Here is a 19421-nt window from a genome sequence, read left to right as displayed (position 1 = left end):
AGTAAAAGGAAGATCTTGTCCTGGTAAATCCCCAACACTTCTAGCATAAAGAGAAGGCAGGGCTCAGCATGACCCTGGCACAGCTGCCTGAGCTCCTCCAGCTCAGCCATCTGCAGCCAACAGGGGAACAGAGGAGAACTCACATCACCTCCCCTCAGATTGGTGGGCTCTCATTCCATCTCCTCCGGACTTTCCTCTTTCATTTCCATTCCTGCCACCTCCCTGACTTACTGGTCTCTGCCTCCATCACCTCTTCCTGGTTGCTTTTTGATGCAAGCAAAGGGAACACAATCAAGTCACCGCTTGGAGAAGGAAGGGGGTGGGTGGTACCGGTCTTTGCCTAGGCTGAGCCTCACCAGGGTTTTCTGTCCTAAATTTCAGTGGCAGCCCCAGTTAAAAGGACATCTGTCATCTACTAGTCAGGTGCCCCACAGCCTAGGCTGAGGGCCTGGCACATGATCCAAAGAACACCAGCTAATATACTGGATGCTGCTTCTTGGCCTTCCCAAGGCCCTGGTTATATTGACCATGCACCAGGCAGTTCAGTGCCACATCCTGAGTTCCTACTATGGGCAGGTGTCAAGACTCAAAAGTGACTCAAATGTGGCAGCCATGATTCCAGCTTCACAGGAGGCTGCCTAACTTGGCACTTTTCACCTGCCTTTCTGCCCCCACCTTTGCAGACTTCCACCTTGCAACTCATGTTTTAGGCTGCCTCCTGGCATGAATAGCTGGCTGATGGTGACACTCTACAGCTTAGTCACATCAGCAGCTATGACTGTGGACCTCTTCAGGTCATCAACGTGCACAGACCACCATAGCCAAGTGAAGAACAAAGCCACCAAGTCTTCTCACATCTGTCTGCTTTCTTCTTGTTATATTCAGGGATACACCTCTGTCCAGATGTTTAATCACACTACTGTCAGAGGGATGATTGGTACCTCAAAGTGTTGGGTGCAGAGCAGGCTGAACTGTGTTGTCTGCAGGGCAGGCTGAACAGATGTTGGCTGCAAGATAGCCCACGCACTCAAACCCCCCTCTATCTGGTCCTTTATCACCTGTTTGTGTCAAGTCCCGCTCAAGGCTGAGCACTCAACCCCCCTTGGGCCAACAAGGCAGCTTGCAGACCCAGAGGCCCCATTAGATTTGGGCTATAAAATCTCCCTCCTGCCAGGCCCCCTCTCTCTTGCTGTCTCTCTCTTGCTCTCTTTCTCTTGCTCTTTCTCTCTTGGTCTCTCTCTCTCTTGCTCTCTTTATCTTTCTTGTGCGTGCTCTCTGTCTCTTGCTCTTGCTCTCTCCCTGTTCATCTCTTCTCTTCTCTCTCTCTCTCTCTCTCTCTCTCTCTCTCTCTCTCTCTCTCTCTCTTTCTCTCTCTTTCCTTATTTCTTTTCTCTTTGTTGCACTGCTGCAATAAAGATCTTTTGGTCACTCCGAGTGTTGTGGTCACTTTCCTTTCACAAAGTCTACATCCCCAAACACACCAAAACCCATCAGACCCCCTACATCACATCAGCCCACACACCATCAACGTGGGTATCAAGGCTGATTAACTGCCATGCAAAGACTACATGACATGGGTCCTGCCCACAGTTTTTTATGTGCATCTTACCATACTCACTGTCCCATAATTAGAAAGTGCTGCAAGGTGCTGACAGTTTGGCTTTCTATCTATGAAATTATTAAACTGTTTCCCTCTTTCCAAAATACCATTTGTCTTATATAATCCAGCTGGTGACCTTCTATAGAAAAAGGGATGGACTGATTTGAACACAGTACTTCCCCAAGGAGCAGGCACAAAGAGTTAACACTAAGTGCAAGGGGAAGATCTCTGAGTCATTTGTATAATAAAGAGTATGAGCAGGTGTGAATCCTGTGCACTCCTGAGGCAGGGCAGGCCATACTGACATAGCCGCAGCAAGTTCCAGGGTGATGGCTGTGAACAGTGAGCCCAGAGAAGCCCAGAGAAAGCTGGGGTTGGTGTCATACCTAGACATGGTTAGCATGAGACCTCAAGAAGCAGCCGAGACATATTTAAAGACAGTCACTCGTCTTTTGGCCCTACCTCCATGGAATCCCACGTTGGATGCTCTGCTCCTAATCCAGGAGAGTTTTGTTGCTGCAGTCTGGATGGGCATGAATAACTGAGCCACCACAAAGCCTTGTATGTTCAAACAGCAACTACTTTATTTCAACTCTCACACGGCGCTTCCAGAAAGACCCCACACCGGTGGAAATCCCTCCTACAGCACTTTCCCAACCAATGGGAACTCTCCGGGAATCCCCAAGAGAACTCCATGCAAAAACTCCAAAGTAGGGGGGGGGGGCACCGAGGCAGCAAGAGCCGCCCCATTGCCCGACAGCAAAGGTCAAATATACAATACAATGAATCCAGCATCACAGCAATTATGTATAGCATAACTCAAATCATCATCTGAATGGGTCACTGGCATCACCTTTCAAACGTTCCCTCTGGCAAATGCCAGGTGTCATTCTGACCCGCTGTGGCTGTCAACATTTTGACACAGCTCTGAGTTCCTTGTATTTTGTTGATTTCATTAATAGTAGAATACCTATTGAGAAAACAAAAATGAAAACAAAGCAAGTAATGGAGCAAAATCTAATGTGTGCGACGACTGATGAGTGTCCCAGGAGCTGTTGAGGCTTTACCACATTCCACACAATGCCAGGGGCCACCACATCTCTCATAAGAGGAGGGTGTCTTCCAATTCATAGGATTAATTCCTCTCACTCCTGATCAGAACCCCCATCTACCCTGAATGTCTCAGGGCACCCATGTGCCAGAGGATGGGGCTTACTGGCCTTCCCATTTTGAGATAGTAGAGTGTGGTATGGTGCCCCTTGAACACCCAATGGCCAAAGACCACCTCCTTAAAGGATCTGGCGGGCCTTAACTTATAACAGGTTCACCATGCTTTAAAGGGGCAGAAATCACTTTTATATTACATGAGGTAACAGAACACAGCAATTATGAAAGCAACAGATTTATGGATATCATAAAAATATCCAATAAATATTAATTTATTTATATAGTCTTACTGCCCTTAAACTTATGATAAGTTTTTTTCTTTCTTTTTTGCAGTGCTGGGGATCAAATCTAGGGCCTCAGACATACAAGACAAGTGCTTTACCAACAAGCTACATCCCAGACTGAACTTTAATTTGAATTATATGATTCAAAATAAAAATGATCAAAAAAAAAGACTGCAAATGACTGCAAATGCAGCTTTAACACAGTCTCCTACACACTACAAATATTCCATTATTGACACATCTTGCATTCCACAAATTCTGTGCCATTAATGGCCTTTTTTTTCATCCTTTTCTCTCTAGGTTTTCTAGCCCATGTCAAGAGCTGGGAGGGAGAGTCATTCATATTTCCACACTGTTTTCATGGAAAAAATTCTTCAGGATGTCCTGGGCACATTTTGGCTTCGTATGTTTTTCCAAGAAAATTACTAGCTGACACAATTAGCTGAGCACTATGAGTACCATCATCAAAATCCATCTGGATAATAAGAATTTTACATCTGACTGTCTTCATTAAGCTTCCTCTGAAAGAAAAAGGGAATCACCCAAGTGAGTCCTCTGTCCAAAAACATGGGCAGCCAAAGCTCAGGAAGCTAAGGTAGGAGGCTCACAAGTTCCAGGCTAGCATCAGCAACTCAGCAAGACTCTATCTCAAAATTAATAATAATAAAAATTAGCACTGGGGATGTGGCTCAGAGGTAGGGCAGCCCTGAGTTCAATCCCAAACACAAGTGAAACAAAACAAAACAAAAAACATTGATCAAAACACTCCACAAAATGAAGGGAATCACAGGCCATGCAGAACCCAGCATCCAGGTGGGGTCTCCCTCCACAAGGTGAGGATGCAATCCACTGGAGAAGGAAAGGGCCACACAATGCTCAGGAGACAGATGGACATGGCTGTCTTATAACTGGGGCCAGAGGGGCATACCAGGAGGGTGAGCAATGACCATCTCATAGTACTCAGAGTTCCTTACTGGTGGTTACCACACTCTGGCATGCAACACCACATTCCCAGGGCAGGGGCAAAAGGTAATGGGCAGGTATGACATCTCACCAAATTTCCTTGAGGAATGAGTACTCAGTGTCAAACTGCTGTAGTGACAAGATCACAGATTTCAGGGCCAGGCCCTTCACTTCTACTCATAGGGCCTAGCAGTCATGGTTCATCAGCAGTCTAGAGAAGGCCAGCTCAGGAGGTGTCTTTTAAGGAGAACCAAGTATGATCCATGTCCCCACCTGGCTGCACAGTTTTCACCTATGACACTAAGGGCATCTGGACATGGGCATGCAACATAGGCACACGAGTCATCAGCTGGAATTCAAGCAAGGGCACAGAGCACCAGATCAGAACCCAGGGCCAGTGGGCACTCAGTCAGAAAGAAGCCCAACCAAGAGCAGTTTTTATATACAAGAAGTGGCTGAGGCAAGCAGGACCTCCAGGGTCAATAGATGGCAGAAAGAAGACTTGCCCTGACTAAAAGAAGCCTTTATCTCCTTCTGAGATTCCAATGTCTCTCTTCCAGCTTTGGAGCCTACCTGAGAGCCTTCTGACCCTTTAGGGCCCAGCACAATGCCATTATATCTTGTAATCTGACTTCATGCTATCAAATGGAGTTAGCCACTGGCTACTCTCCTTCCCCTCCATAGTTTTCCATTCTCTGCCATGGACCATATCCCATGGTGAAAATCCAGACATTCCCAGGCACATAGGACCTCAGCTATCCAGACCCCATTTTTTTTGGTACCAGGGAACAATGCAGGGGTTTAACCACTGAGCAATAACTCAGCACTTCTTTTTAATTTTTATTTTGAGATAGGGTCTTGCTAAGTTACTTAGGGCCTCCATAAGTTTTGAGGATGGATTTGAACTCTCAATCCTCTTGCATCAACCTCCCAAACCACTGGGATTACAGGTATGTGCCACTCCACCTGGCTCCAGACCCCTTCTCTGGACCTGTCCTTACTGACAAGCTTCATATTCCTACATCAAACCACACAGCAGACATCCAAACCTACCCAAAACAGATGTTACCACTGGCTCCCAAACCCATTGCTCTTTTTTGGGGTCTCCATGATGATTGCATAAAGCTGCAATGAGCTCAGGAAGTCTGTCCTCCACCTCCTGCCACCCCTCCGTGGAATTGATGATTAGCCTAGCCACACTTCCTGCTAACCATTTGCAGTTTGCACCATGCCAGAAGCTTCCTGACAGATCTATCCTCTCAATGTCACTCTCTTACTCCACTGTCTTTCTATCACACAGCCATTAGGGCATGTCTAAATACAGTTTCCTTCATAGCTCCTCTCTGTGAAGTCAAGACCAAGCCCAAGGCTGTCCACAAGCCCCTCCACATGTCTCTCCACCTATCCCATCTCCACAACCCAGCACTCACAGCCTGAATTTCAAACTCTGTCAGCGGTCCCTTCCTAGAGTCCTGCACAGATGCAGATTTGGACTCAACACCTGTGCCTCAAGGAGGCCTCTGCCTCTGACATCTACCCAGCCAGCCCTCATGGCAAGCCCAGGAGATGTCTTTCAAGGAGAACCAACTATGATTCATTCCCCCACCTAGCTGCACAAGTTTCACCTATGAGACTAAGGGCATCTGAATGGGAGGCATCATCATCCTTTACTCTTAGGCTGTCCAATAATGAGAAGCAGACCAATCACTTATATCCCAGGTGGGCCCAGTATTCTGGGAACTGAACGTTGTGCTCAGTGCTGCTCTCAGAATAGAGCTCTGCTGACAAACAGGTGAGAGAGGCCAAAATGGACTTATCCTCATTGGGCCTAACATGGAGGAACACATGGGTTTCCCAAACTGAACAGTGCCTTAAACAGAGTTGAGACTGGAGATAGAGGGCTCATGGATGAAAGAGAAACAGGAAAGGCTATAGGGGCAGTCACCTCTGCGAAGATGGCATGGTGCTCCAGGTCCACATTGTGAAGTTGAGCCTGGAGGAAATCTGCAAAGGAGTGGTGCTGCTGCTTGCTCCAGTATTTGTGTGACAGCGCCTGCCCCACAAATGAGCCCAGAGTGGAGGTGCTCAGCTGCACCACAGCATCTGGTGTGGCACAGTACAATAGGATCAGCTTGGCCTCCTCAGACACCCTGTGGTACATCTCCTCCATCAGGTCCCCAGGGCCCTGCCTCTTCACAGCCTGCAGTACCACGCAGGCACAGGCATTGGAATGGAAGCTGATAAAGACATCAGCAGGGCTGTACTTGTGCCCAGCAAGGAATTGATGGGCCTTCACATCAGCAAACTGCTCTTCCTACTGCATGAGCTCCTGCACGATGTTCTTCTGCCACACCTGCAGCACTGAGCTGAGTTCCAGGTAGTGCTAGTTAATGAGGGGCATGGAGAACTGATCGTACACCATATTTTTCTCCTCAATGACAAGCAGGTGGAAGTCAGGGTGGACCCGACCCTTGACATGATGGGTGCCAAGCCCAAGGTCAACATACTTCTTATCCCCAAGGTAGATGTAGTACTGGTTGAGTGTATCATACAGGCTCTCATAGAGGAGCTGCAGGTTCAGCAGCACCACCATCTTTCTTGTCTTCTTGCAGATCTTCACCTGGTTGATGTTTCTGCAGATCTGGGTGTATTCCTGATCCTGGGGAAAACTGGAACCAAAGATGATCTCGGGCTACTGGTCCTTACTGAAGAATGATTACTGCAGGATCTGCAGGGCCATGTAGTTTTTGGTCAGTATGAGCAAGTAGCAGGATTCAGCTTCTTCCAGTTCCCCAACTCTGCTTGATGAGTTCCAGGGTGCTGACTGACCTCTCCCATGCACCTGGCCTCAGGTAAACTGGCCATGAAGATGTCCAAAGCAGGGATGTCATCTTTGCCCCTGAAGTTCTGAAGGACTGCCTGTGCAATATCCTGTGGAGAAGGCTTCTTGTTAGATGCTCTGGCAGTGGCAAAGACCATCTTGATGAGGCTATAGTAGTTGTGAAGCCCAAAGAATTCCTTGTTATGCCTGCTGCACACTGTTTCATAGGCTTTGGCAAAAGGAGCGAAGTACCCTTGGACCCTGTCCTGCACCAGGCTGTCTGAAGAGCAGATCCCTCTGGCACTCTCTATGAGCTCCTTCTCACTGGGGCTGCCGTGGGACACAAAATACCCTGGTTCATCTTGGCAGGGTCAAGAGCCCAGTTGGAAATACCTATGAAGCCAACTTTTTGGTGGGGGGCAGGATCACCTTCAATGCACCCATCTTCCAGCAGTGGGTGCACAGCCTTCAGGGAAATTTTCGGGGAATCTTCTGCCAAGCCAACCTCATCCAACACCACCATAGGCACATACTGCTGCAGGTCCTTACCCTACTGAAAGTGAGCACACTTCTTGAATGTGTTCATGATTCCATGTGGGGGTTCAGTGGGGGCTACACTGGAATGACACCAGTTGGACCTGCTTCAGGCTGCGGAATAGATTGGAGTGTGAGGCCTGGCCCTGTATGGCATCTGCCATGATGGTCTTGGCAAGAGATTTGGAGCTTCCAGGCTTTCCCGCCAGGAAGAGGGGTATCTTTAGCTCAGTGCAGATGATCATCATGAAGAAGTTTTCCTTCAGAGCCAGGTTCCTGGCTATGGTTTTTCTCAGAGGCATCTCACTCAGGAAAAGATCCTGTGCATGCATGATCTCATCTAGGATGACCCTGCCGTCATCATATGGTTGTGGAAAATACCTGCAAATGGCTCTGCAGTAGGATTCCTTCTCCTTTAGGGATTCATGGTAACAGACCCCCACATCCAGCACCAGAGACCAGAAGATGGGGTCTCTTCTGAAGTTATTTTTGCTGACACTGATCTCACAGAGAAAGGTGTTCAGCTTCACCAATAGTACTTTGCTGTGGCCATGAAACCAAGTGAACACCTTCACACAGCACTCCAATCCCAGAGGCTGACAAAACTGCACTTACTTTCAGCATTGCTCATGAACCTCTGAGAGGCAGAGAGCACTTCTGTGATCACATGAGTCTCATCCTCACTGATCCTGATGTAGTCCAGCAGTATCTGCACCATCTGCTGGATGTAGAGCTTTTCAGCAGTATTGTTCAGCTGCCCTAAATTTCACACTAGAGGAATTAGCCTCAGGGACAGGGCATGGACAGGGTACACCAGCTGCCTAAGGGGAATAGAGCACAGTCTGTCTGCTGTCTTCTCTGCACTGACCCTGTATCCCAAACCACCTGACTCCAAATGGCAGATGGTCTCCTGGGAGTGCTTCCTATAAGAATTGCAGGCAGCTATGATGTATGTGCAAGCCTAAGTCCTCCTCCAGGGACTGGCCTTCCACAGTCTAGTCACACAAGACTTCCTTAATACAGCTTATGGCTTCTGTTGTGTTGGCTTTGTCAAAAAACAAGATGGTGTCTAACTGGTGTTGGTTCTTATTGGATAAGGCAGTTTTCTCAGCCTCTAAGTCTTTGGAGTGAATCATGGCTGCAGTTGTTCCTCCATGGACCTTGACTGGTTTTATGGTCTTAGCCCAGGCATTAGCATGCTGCAGATCATTAAGGAGTTTAATGAGCCTGGCTTTCCCACAGCCGGTTTCTCCCATGGTGATAACCGGGATGCCACACCAGAACCGCATTTAAATTGCCAGAATCTTGAGCATGTTGTCTATTGTAAGATCATATATTTCATCAGAGATAAGGGCCTGAGGAATTCTTAGTAGCTGGCAGAAGTCTCAAGAGTTTCTCATGTCTGAGAAGGTTATCAAAGTCAACATTGAAGGAAACCCCCTGAAGTAACAACCCCCTGTACAGTTCTTCTGTCATGGCATCTTTCCTAATTATCTCCCCATTGAGATGGTTGATAGCATCAATGCTGCCATTCTCATTGTGTCAGAGATGGTACCTATGAATGTCATGGTCTCATGGTCACCAATGAAGAACACATATGGGTGAGGCTCTGACTACCACCTCCTCCAGAGAGTGAATGGGGCAAGTTCTTCTTCATCAACCCCATCCATGGTGACTGTGTGCTTCCCTTGGCTTTGGATAGAAGTATGAAGTGTTGGTGTAGCAATGTCTCTTGCCATGACAATCATAAAGGTAACCACAAAGTTCTTGAAGCCCTGTAGTATATCTCCAGTAAAGTCTGCATTGCAGAACAAAGAGGCCTCACAGTCCTTGAGCTGAAAGTTGAGGAACAAAACAAAGTTCTGAAGCTCAGAATAGGAGGGGTTCATGACCCCACAATATATTAGAAGGTGCTGGATGCACTCTCATGAGTCTTCTTGATATTGAAATGTGTCTAGGTTTTGTTTTGATGGAATCTTTTTAAATATTGGAAAGGTCATTGGAAAGTAGCACTGCAGAACTCTCTCTCATCTATTCCAGCCTCTATGAAGCTCCTCTCAGGGCTCAGCTCCATAGCTGTCACTTCTTTGGGAGGTTTGCAGGTGACTCTGGGAAGATGTCAAAAAACTGAACTGAGGGACATGTGGATTCTGCAAAGAAGAGACATAAATAGAAGTTAGAATTTATTTTCCTGAAAGACACCCATATGTGTTAACCCTCCATGTGGTCTCCTTTGGATAGGCCTTTATGAAAACACTCACTTGAATACATGTGGCTTTCTGCAGCCTCTTGTTCACATAGGCTGGCATCTGCATTTTAGAGCATTACAGAAGCTCAACTACGGCAGCTGCATTATGAGCCAGAAAGCTATTTCCAATCCTGTGGCTTGATCTCTCCACCATGCATGAACACATGTGCAACAAAAGGCACATTTTCACAGCTGACCTATTTTTTTCAGGTTTTCATGCAGTCTCAGCTAACAGATTTCCATAAATGAAGTCTCAATGCCATCTTCACTAGCAGTAAGGGAGACAGTGGCCATCAACAGAGGAATCTCCCACACTCAGAATGCCTGGGATTCAACCCATACATAGGACCAATCTGACATATCCAGACAAATCCAAGATACTATCAATCAACACGAGAGTATCATCATTATAGATATCATTAAGATTTAAGTCCAAGCACGCAGTTTCCCTTACATGTACTCATAGCTCCCCTAAGGTGAAAGTGGAAAACAATTAAGATGTGTCAACCCAGGCTACAGGCCACAGAATCAAAGATGTGCCATGACCACCTGCAAATGCCCTGTGTAAATACCAGCTTTGTAGACCTTTTTGGCAGTACTGAGTTTCCTTTGGGAATTTCAATGATATATAAATGGAATGGGTTCCAAAGCCACATTTTCCCACTTATATCCATTAGGTATTGTAAAATGAGGATTTTGAAAAGAAAGACCCAAGTTCCAGTCTGTTCCTAAAGACATAGAAGCATGGGTTTGAAAATACACAATTGCCAACCATTCTTCCCAAACCCCTGCACCCTCCTGTCTTCTTCCTTGAGATAAGGGTACTGACTACAGGCAAGTGAAGAAGGAAGGGACTCTTCATACAAGGAGAAGCAGATGGGGCCCCGGGAATGTGAGACTTCTGATGTAGCCATTCAGTTGCCATGTGGGCACTTACCAAAGCAGTCACATCAAATTGGGTGTATTCCAATACTGAGCATCCAAGAAAGAAAGCAGGGAGCCCAGGACCTGGCCCTCATCCACCTGAGAGTCAGTCAACTGAACAATCTTTAAAGACACCTTTTCACTGATAAATTTCTTTTTCATTTTTTCATGCAGTCACTTCACATAGAGAGATTTCTGTGTAATGTTAAAACAAGGAAATTAGATCCTAAGCCTCTGGATCCAAGAAGAACAGATTCAGATATATCAGAAGTTACTTCTCTGCCAAGAGCAGTAGCACATGCCTATAATCCCAGGAGCTTGGGATGCCAAGATAGGATGATTATACGTTCAAGGCCAGTCTCAGTAACCTAGTAAGGCCCCAAACAACTTAGTGAGACCATATCTCAAAATATAAAATGAAAAAGGCTGGGGTAGGGCACCCCTGGGGTAAATCCCCAGTTAAAAATTTTTAAAAAGTTACTTCTCCGTATAAAATTCAAAACTGATACAACAGAACATCATATTAGAGAACAATTCCACCATGAAACCAGAGTCCTGAGCTGTCACCAACCCAGCATCCTCACATTCTCCATGATGACAGTGATGGAAGTGTAATAAAGTAAAAGCATAGGCATTTTCCTTGGGGGAGGAGAGAGCCGGTTGTGTCTGGAAAGGGCACAGTGATGCTCACAGGTTGAAGTCAACAGAATGGAATTCACCACCTCTTTCCAAGGAAACATAACAGTGACTAAAGGGAAGGTACAAAGGCACTCTTCTCCTGGAGCCAGAGCAGCTGTGCCTCTTCTGCTCACACCAACACTGTTATACTCGAATTCAGGACCCCCCCAAAACCACCAGAGACCAAGATCTATGTAAACAGCAAAGAGGTGTTTATTGTGAGCTAGCTCGGTCCTCCACACGTACACAGCAACTGGTGACACTGAAAGGCCCCGAGCCCAGGGATTGCAGCAGTTTTATACATTCTTTGGAGAAGGCAGGGACCCCCACATACATCATACCATCTCTTAGCAAATCATCACACACCTCGAGAAAATCAAATAACAACTCTAAAACATGATTAGCACATTCACTGGTGGGAACAAGTTGGGTAGGGGTGATTGGTTACTACAAAAGGGGGATTCATTTGAACTCATTGGTTTAAGCCAAGAGGGGTGTTCATGCTGAATTACATGGTTTCCCAACACCATAAACTACTGGGAGGGTCATCTGGTACCCCGGGTATTTCCCTGTCTCATGCTGATTGGTGGCTGCTAGGAGGTTACTATGGGTCTCCACCTAGCTGACTGAGTCAGGGACACCTGGCACAGCAGATCTCTCCTGTTATTTGTAGACAAGCCACTTAGCAGGGTGGGAATGTGCCTAGGAGCACTCTGTGGGTCTTTCCAAAAACAAAGGTCATGTCCCTTGTTTGGATGGGCTTTACTCTGAGATAGAGGCTAGTTTTTCAACACAACCTGGAAAAGGTCAAAGGAGGTTATGCAGGAAAAAAATGTGTAGAGAAGTCCACACGAGGAGAGGAGCAGGGCTCCCAGGAATTGCAACCTGGGTGGAAAAAATCTAGGGGATGCACTGATTGCAGGGAGTCAGACCCTCCTGAGACTCACTTTCCCACCTGCAGAGGGGTGTCATCTGAGGTGTCCACTGCTACAGAATCAAGGGTCACTGGGAAGCCCTGAGAAACTGCCTGCCCACCCCAGGGCTCTCATTACTTCTGCTCTCTCCAAGGCCACGATCCCCACACACATCTGGTCTCTGAACACAACTGCCACTAACAAGGTCTGTACTGGGACCCGGTAGTGATATGCCAAGTAGGCCTGGATGGCATGGAGGGGTGCTTGGGGGATGAGGTGGACTTTGTGCTGGCTGAAAGCTGAGGGCAGGGAACAGCACTCCTGTGATGTCACATACCACCACCAGCTGGTAGTTCTCCCAGGGACACTGTGTGCACAGGCTATGGAAGAGGGCCTTTGCCTGGCAGGCCACCTTGTAGCTAAGCTAGTCTGTGAACAGCAGGCTGTAGACCTTTTGCCCCCGGGAAACTGGGGCCAGGCCATGGTGCAAGAGCAGGGCCACCTCCTCAAACATGGTCCCTGGGGTACAGAGTAGCACCTCATTGAATGTGGGCAAGGGATGGCCTGGGGCCTGCATGTAGATGGCCAGGGCGGCCAACAGCACCTCAGAGTGGCCACACATGACCAGGTTGGGCTGGCCAGCCTGCAGGCCCTCAAGGAGAGACTGCTCCACAGGAGGCCAACCCATCCTGGCCAGGTGAGCCAGACAATAGCCAAGGGCCTCCAGGTCCAGGTAGCCAGGTACTCATGCTTTCCAGGGACTGTTCCATGATAGCTTGGTCACCAGGCTGATCTTAGAGGATTGCAATGGTGGTAATTCTTCCATCACTGTCCTCACACAGTGTCTGGCGGCCTCCTTGAACCCCTCGATGGCCCTTATGATGTCAGCTTGGGCGTAGTTGTCTTTGATGAAGGACAGAATCATGAGGGCAGCTTTGCTGGGACTCTGCTTCCTGAGCTCAGTGGTCAGGTGGACCAGCTGCTCAGCCATGTAGAAGTTGAGGTAGAATTGCTCCCTGTAATTCCTGCTAACTAGCTCCTTCCAGTCTTCCAGGAAGTGCTCCATCTGCCTACAGAGGGCTTCCAGCAGCTGGGTGACATCCCCACTCTCTGTCAGCTGGCTTACCAACTCCAAGTGGAAGTTCATACAGATGGAGAAGCCATTCCTGGGGCAGCAGTAGACCTTGGCAGTCCAGGTTTGGAACAACAAGTTTCTCACAGAATATAGGTTCAGGAAGGCTTGCAAAAGCCACTGCACAGGCAGAATAACTGGGGGAAACAGAGGCATGAGGCAGATGTCACAGTAAGCTACTGCAGGGGGACATACCAATCTAGACACACACGAGTTCTACTTCAAGTGGCTTGGGTTCACTCCTCCCATAGGGTCACTAGGAAACATGATCAGCCTAGGGAGAGAGCAGCCACCTTCTGGAAGAGATCAGGTGGCAGATAAGAATGCAGACTGTGGGCTGGGCTGTGCTCAGTGGTAGAGCACTTGCTTATTATGTGCTAGGCCCTGGCTTTCTATCCAGCACTGGAGAAAAAATGTCAATTGTAAAGTGCAAATAAACTGTAAGAAAAGAACCTTTACACGAGAGAGAGACTATTATATAAATCAATAACCTGTGTCAACAATTACTTCAGGTTTTTTCAGTACTGGGGATTGAATCCAGGGTAGTCTACCACTGAGCTATGTCTCCAGCCCTTTTTATTTTGAGACAAGATCTCACTAAGTTGCTGAGGCTGGCCTTTAACTTACAATCCTCCTGTGTCAACCTCCTGAGTTGCTGGAGTTACATGCATTGTGCCACCACACCTGGCTTGGTTACTTTAGTTTTGATGAAGAATGCCCATTATAATCTTGAGATGTCTGATTTTACCAATTTACAGAGCAAATGAAGCCATTCATACTTCTTCTTAAGGACTATCTACCTGATCACCTCCTGTTAAATGCAGTGGATTAACCAACAGTAGTGACAGATCATTCTGATGCTGTTAAGGAGGAGCTTATGCCTCCAGGGGCTGTCCCATTTCAGATGTGGCTCCAGGCAAGGTGAACCCTGCAGACCCACGAGCTACACTCTCTGGAGCCACTCTGTCCACCAGAGGCCAACCCCGGCCTGTTTCCTTTTGCAGGCAGCGGGGCAGTGAACATGCCCAGCCTGAGGCAACAGGGGCACCTGCTCACCTCAGAAAATCTCTTCACTTCCATACTCTTGTGGTCTTTCTTGCCAGACATCAGCATCAGCTTGTTTAAAAAATCCTTCAGGTCTTCCAATGTATAGGAGTGATCTGGCTCCAGGCCACTGTGACCCCCAGGGAGGATCAGGTGCAGGATGGCATCTGGGGAGATCTAGGATGCAAAACATGTTTAGAAGCAATTTTCTGGTGGCTGAAACCCTGACTCTGCAGCAGGCCAGTGCGCGCCACCAACACCATACCTAGAATCTGGGAGGGCTCACCTTCTGGTTGCCTGTGGATGCCCTGATCTCATAGATGCTTCTGCTGTTGATTGCTGAGGCCAGGGACAGGGAAGAGAGCTTGATGGACCCATGGCTTTCCTTCACTGTCTTCAGCCAATCCAAGTTTCTGGCAGAATCTCACTGTTGGGACAAAAGCAGAGAACATGGACCAAAGTTTGAATGACTGTCTTCCTTCCTGTCCTCCTCATGCCTGTGCTCTTGCTGGGCAAACTCCAGCCACTCTCCTCCAGGGCTCCAGGCATAACTTTTTGCCCATTTCCTGAGGTTGCCTCAGGTATCGCTTCCTGGTACCCCAGGACACTGACCACTCACTGTGGCTGCAAAGGTGCCAGGTTCCTAGCTGACACTTGGAGTGCACATGGCCTGTACTTATGGATGATTGGTTAGATGACTACAGGCTGTGCCCTCTGGTGGCAGGCCACCATCCTCCTGGGTTCCCGGAACAAAGGCCCTCTGAGGACAAATGCCTGACTGAACAGGATCCCTAAGTTCTTAATGTCCTGCCATGGTCCCTGAGTATGACAAAAAAAAATTAGAAAAATTTTAAGAGAATGTGAGCTTCTAGCAGGCAAACTGCAAACTGCTCTCTCTGTTCATCTCCCTACCCTTCAACCACATGAAGGACCAGCTATCCCAAGGCTGGTGCAGGCCTCTGGACATCTCTGCTCTTTGGGTGAGTTACGTAGTGAAGATTAACTCAGACTCTGGTACAGACATTTTACTTAAATGTTTATATTTTTCTGATAAAAAATTAATCAATATCAATTGTTAAAAGTACCTAAAAGTAATAAAATAAAAGACAATTACTACCATTCAGAGAAAACCACTGTACACCCTCTTTTAAAATTCCTACTGTGCTGTTTTCACACTTGCCTTGCAGGGTGGAGACTGCTCTTGATATGCAGTTCCATAGCTCTCTTCCAACCCAAGACAAAGATAGCATTTCCATTCATGAAGAAAAGCTGGTTTTCAACATCAGTTTAAATGGCTGCCTGTGTGGCCTCAAAGCACAGAAGTTCCCAGGGTTGCAAGATCACCATGTCTTGGAACAAGGAACAAGACTCACTTGCTTACTGGGAAGGTGAGGCTCTTTTTGCAGAGCCTTCCAGAGTTCTTTCAGCAGTTCCATGAACTCGCCGAAGCTTGCCTTCTTGTCCAGCTTATACAGCAGGGACGCATAGCCCTGCACAGCATCATAGAAGCAGATCACCCAGTCCACACCAATGTCATTTTCTTCAGCCAAGATGAAGGCAAGGTCCACAAACACCTGGAGCTCGATGATGCCTGGCACAGAAAGGGGACTTGCAGAGGACCACTCCAGGATGTTGCACAACTCATACCTGGGGCATGATCCTTAGTGAGGCCATCAATAGACACTAAGTAAATATCTAGTGTCTACTCCCACTTCCTGCCTTCAGTTAGGACTCCAGGATACCTTGTTTTTTGCAGGATATGATGATGCCACTGACCAACATCTAACCTTTACCAAATAATTCCCAGGCACTGTACTAGGCTCGTGTGTACCTTATTTCCTTTAATTCACAAACATCATCACTTAAACAAAAACAGGTTCAGTTGGTAAATAATATGTGTATAATTAATTATTTTTTAAAAAATGAGATAATTCTTCTGAGTTAATTACCAAACAAAGATTATACATCAAAGCAGACTCAGGAGTACAAGCAGCACAGATCTGGATGAGAGCTGCAGCCAGCACAGCCTCAGTGCTAGCAGCAGGTATCCTGCCAGGCCTCTGTGCTGCATCAGTGCTGCTCCTGCTCCATCTGTTTGGCCTTTCTTACCTCCCCTCCCCCACCCTCTATCTAATCTATACAACCACATAGGCTGCCCAGCCCTAGACTGGGAGAGAAATGCACAGATTCTGCAAGCTTGCTGCAGCAACATTCCCCTGTGTTCAAGAGCTTGCCTAGTCTTCTAGAAGAATGAGTTGGAAGGCAGAAAAGGATTCAAGATACTGAAGAAAATGATGCCAGCATCCAAAGATGGAGAGAGTAGCAAAGAAAAGAGTCTCTAAATAAAATACAAGGAGCAGATGACAGTGACTTCAGCCTTCCTGCCACACAGAAGGAGGTGGACCAGACAATAGCAATTCCAGCCCACTCCACGATAGGAGGAGAGTGACCATGCTATGGCCCCATCTACTGATCCATGGGGTGGCTTTCCCCTGGCTTCCATTTAGTGACAACAGTCAGGACCAACAAGACCATCTTCCAGGTTCCTACAGGCAAGGTATTGGTAATATGCAGGGTCACTACATGATTATAAGTTGGAAACTATGATACCTCAAATCCACACTGCTAGAGAGGAAGACACATGGATGACATGAAGAAACAAGGGAGAAAAGTGCTTGAAATACACCAAGCTGATACAATAATAGATTCCATTGACCTTCCATTCCAAACGTACATAATTAAAATGATCTGCAGAACAAATAATGAATTAAAAGAGCAAATACAGGCAACAATTGACCATTCCACCAAAGAGACATGAGAGGAAATAAAGGTAACAAAAGGTTACTTCAAGAAAAACATAGACTGTGAAAAAAACAAACAAACAGAAATCCTTGAAATGAAGGAAACAATAAACCAAATACAAAAATTAATAGAAAGCACCAACAGTAGACTAGATACTTGGAAAACAGAACCTTAGGCAATGAAGACAAAATATATAATCTTGAAAATAAAGTTGACAACACAGTGAAGATGGTGAGAAACTATAAACAGAACCTTCACAAATTATGGGAAAAACATGAAAAGACCAAATATAAGAATTACTGGGATAGGGGAACGCACTGAGATACAAACCAAATGAATGCACAATCTCTTCAATGAAGTAATAATAGGAAATCTCCCAAGCATGAAGAATGAATTGTAAAATTAAAAACAAAAGGCTTTTAGGAAAGCAAATATACAAAATTACAACAAATCCACAACAAAGCACATTATAATGTGAAAATGCCTAGCATATAGAAAAAGGATAGAATTTTAAAACCACAAGATTAAATTTTCAGATTACATATAGGGAGAGACCAATTCGGATCTTAGTAGATTTCTCAGCTGAGACCTTCAAATCTAGGAGATCCTGGAACAATATATATCAAGCTCTGAAAGAAAAAGGATGCCAATCAAGAAGCTTGTACCCACCAAAATTAAGCCTCAGATTTGATGACAGAATAAAAATCTTCCATGATAAAAATTAAAAGAATTTACAATGAAAAAGCCTGCACTACAGAATATTCTTGACAAAATGTTCCATGAGGAGGAAATAAAAAATAACAATGAAAATCAGTAAAAGGAGGAACAACACTAAAGGAAAATCCACTCAAAGGAGAAATCAAGTCAAGTTAAAAACCAAAAATAAACCAAAATGACTGGGAATACAAACAATGTCTCAATAATAATCCTGAGTGTGAATGGTCTAAACTCATCATTCAAAAGATGTAGATTTACAGATTGGATTTTAAAAAAATCCAAAAATATGCTGCTCTCAAGAGACTCATCTCATAGCAAAAGACATTCACATACTGAAGGTGAAAGTGAAAAGATGGGGGAAAAACATACCACTCACATAGGCCATGTAAACAAGCAGGAGTTTCTATCTACTAATGGATAAAATGGACATCAAACCAAAGTTAGTAAGAAGAGGTAAAGAAGGACATTTGATATAGCTTAAGGGAATCATACATCAACAAAACATAACAATCATAAATATCTATGCCCCAAACAATGGAGATTCTATGTATATCAAAAAAACCCTTCTCAATTTCAAGAAGAAATTGATCACAACACAATCATACTGCATGACTTTAGCACACCTGTCTCACCAACAAAAACTAAACAAAGAAACTATAGAACTCATTAATATAATTAATGATTTATATGTAACAGACATATATCGAGTATTTCATCTATCAACAAGTAAATACATATTCTTCTCAGGATCACATGGATCCTTCTCTAAAATAGACCATATGTTAGGCCACAAAGCAACTCTTAGCAAATACAAAAAATAGAGATACTACCCTGTATTCTATCATAGCATAAGGAAATGAAAGTAGAAATCAATGATAAAATAAAAAATAAAAGCTTCTCCAATACCTGGAGACTAAATAATATGATATTAGAAGAGAAATGGGTAGCAGAAGACATCAAGGAGCATTTAAAAGAATTCTTAGAGGTAAATGAGAATATTAACACATCATATCAAAATCTCTGGAACACTATGAAGTCAGTGCTAAGAGGAAAGTTGCAGTAAGCTCATTCATTAAAAGAATAAAAAGTCAACAAATAAATGACCTCACATTACATCTCAAGCCATTAAAAAACAAGAACGAATCAACACCAAAAGTAGTAGAAGACATGAAATAATTAAAATCAGAGTGGAAAACAATAAAATTAAAACAAAAGAGACAATTCAGAGAGTTGACAAAATATTTATATTTTTTTGAAAATATAAATAAAATTAATAAACCCTTAGCCAGGCTAACAAAGAGAAGGAGTAAGAAAATTCAAATTACTAAAATTCATGATGAAAAAGGAAATATCTTGATGGATATTACTAAAATACAGAAGATTATTAGAAACTGTTTTGAAATTTATACTCCAATAAAATAGAAGATCTCGATGACATCAATAAATTTCTAGAAACATATGATCTATTCTATCTGAATCAGGAGGAGTGACACAATTTAAATCAATTTCAATCAAGGAAATAAAAGACATCATCAAAAGCCTACCAACAAAGAAAAGCCCAGGACCAGATGAATTTTCAGTCGAGTTCTACAA

General features: G+C 45.3%; 1 pseudogene; it reads right to left on the bottom strand.

Moving 5' to 3' along the window:
* Positions 1–102: 102 nt before the first annotated feature.
* On the bottom strand, positions 103–16091 carry LOC144373984 (E3 ubiquitin-protein ligase RNF213-like; annotated as a pseudogene).
* Positions 16092–19421: the final 3330 nt, after the last annotated feature.

Source organism: Ictidomys tridecemlineatus, unplaced genomic scaffold, assembly GCF_052094955.1.
Source record: "Ictidomys tridecemlineatus isolate mIctTri1 unplaced genomic scaffold, mIctTri1.hap1 Scaffold_54, whole genome shotgun sequence".
Lineage (NCBI taxonomy): Eukaryota > Metazoa > Chordata > Mammalia > Rodentia > Sciuridae > Ictidomys > Ictidomys tridecemlineatus.
This window is presented reverse-complemented; position numbering and strand designations above follow the sequence as displayed.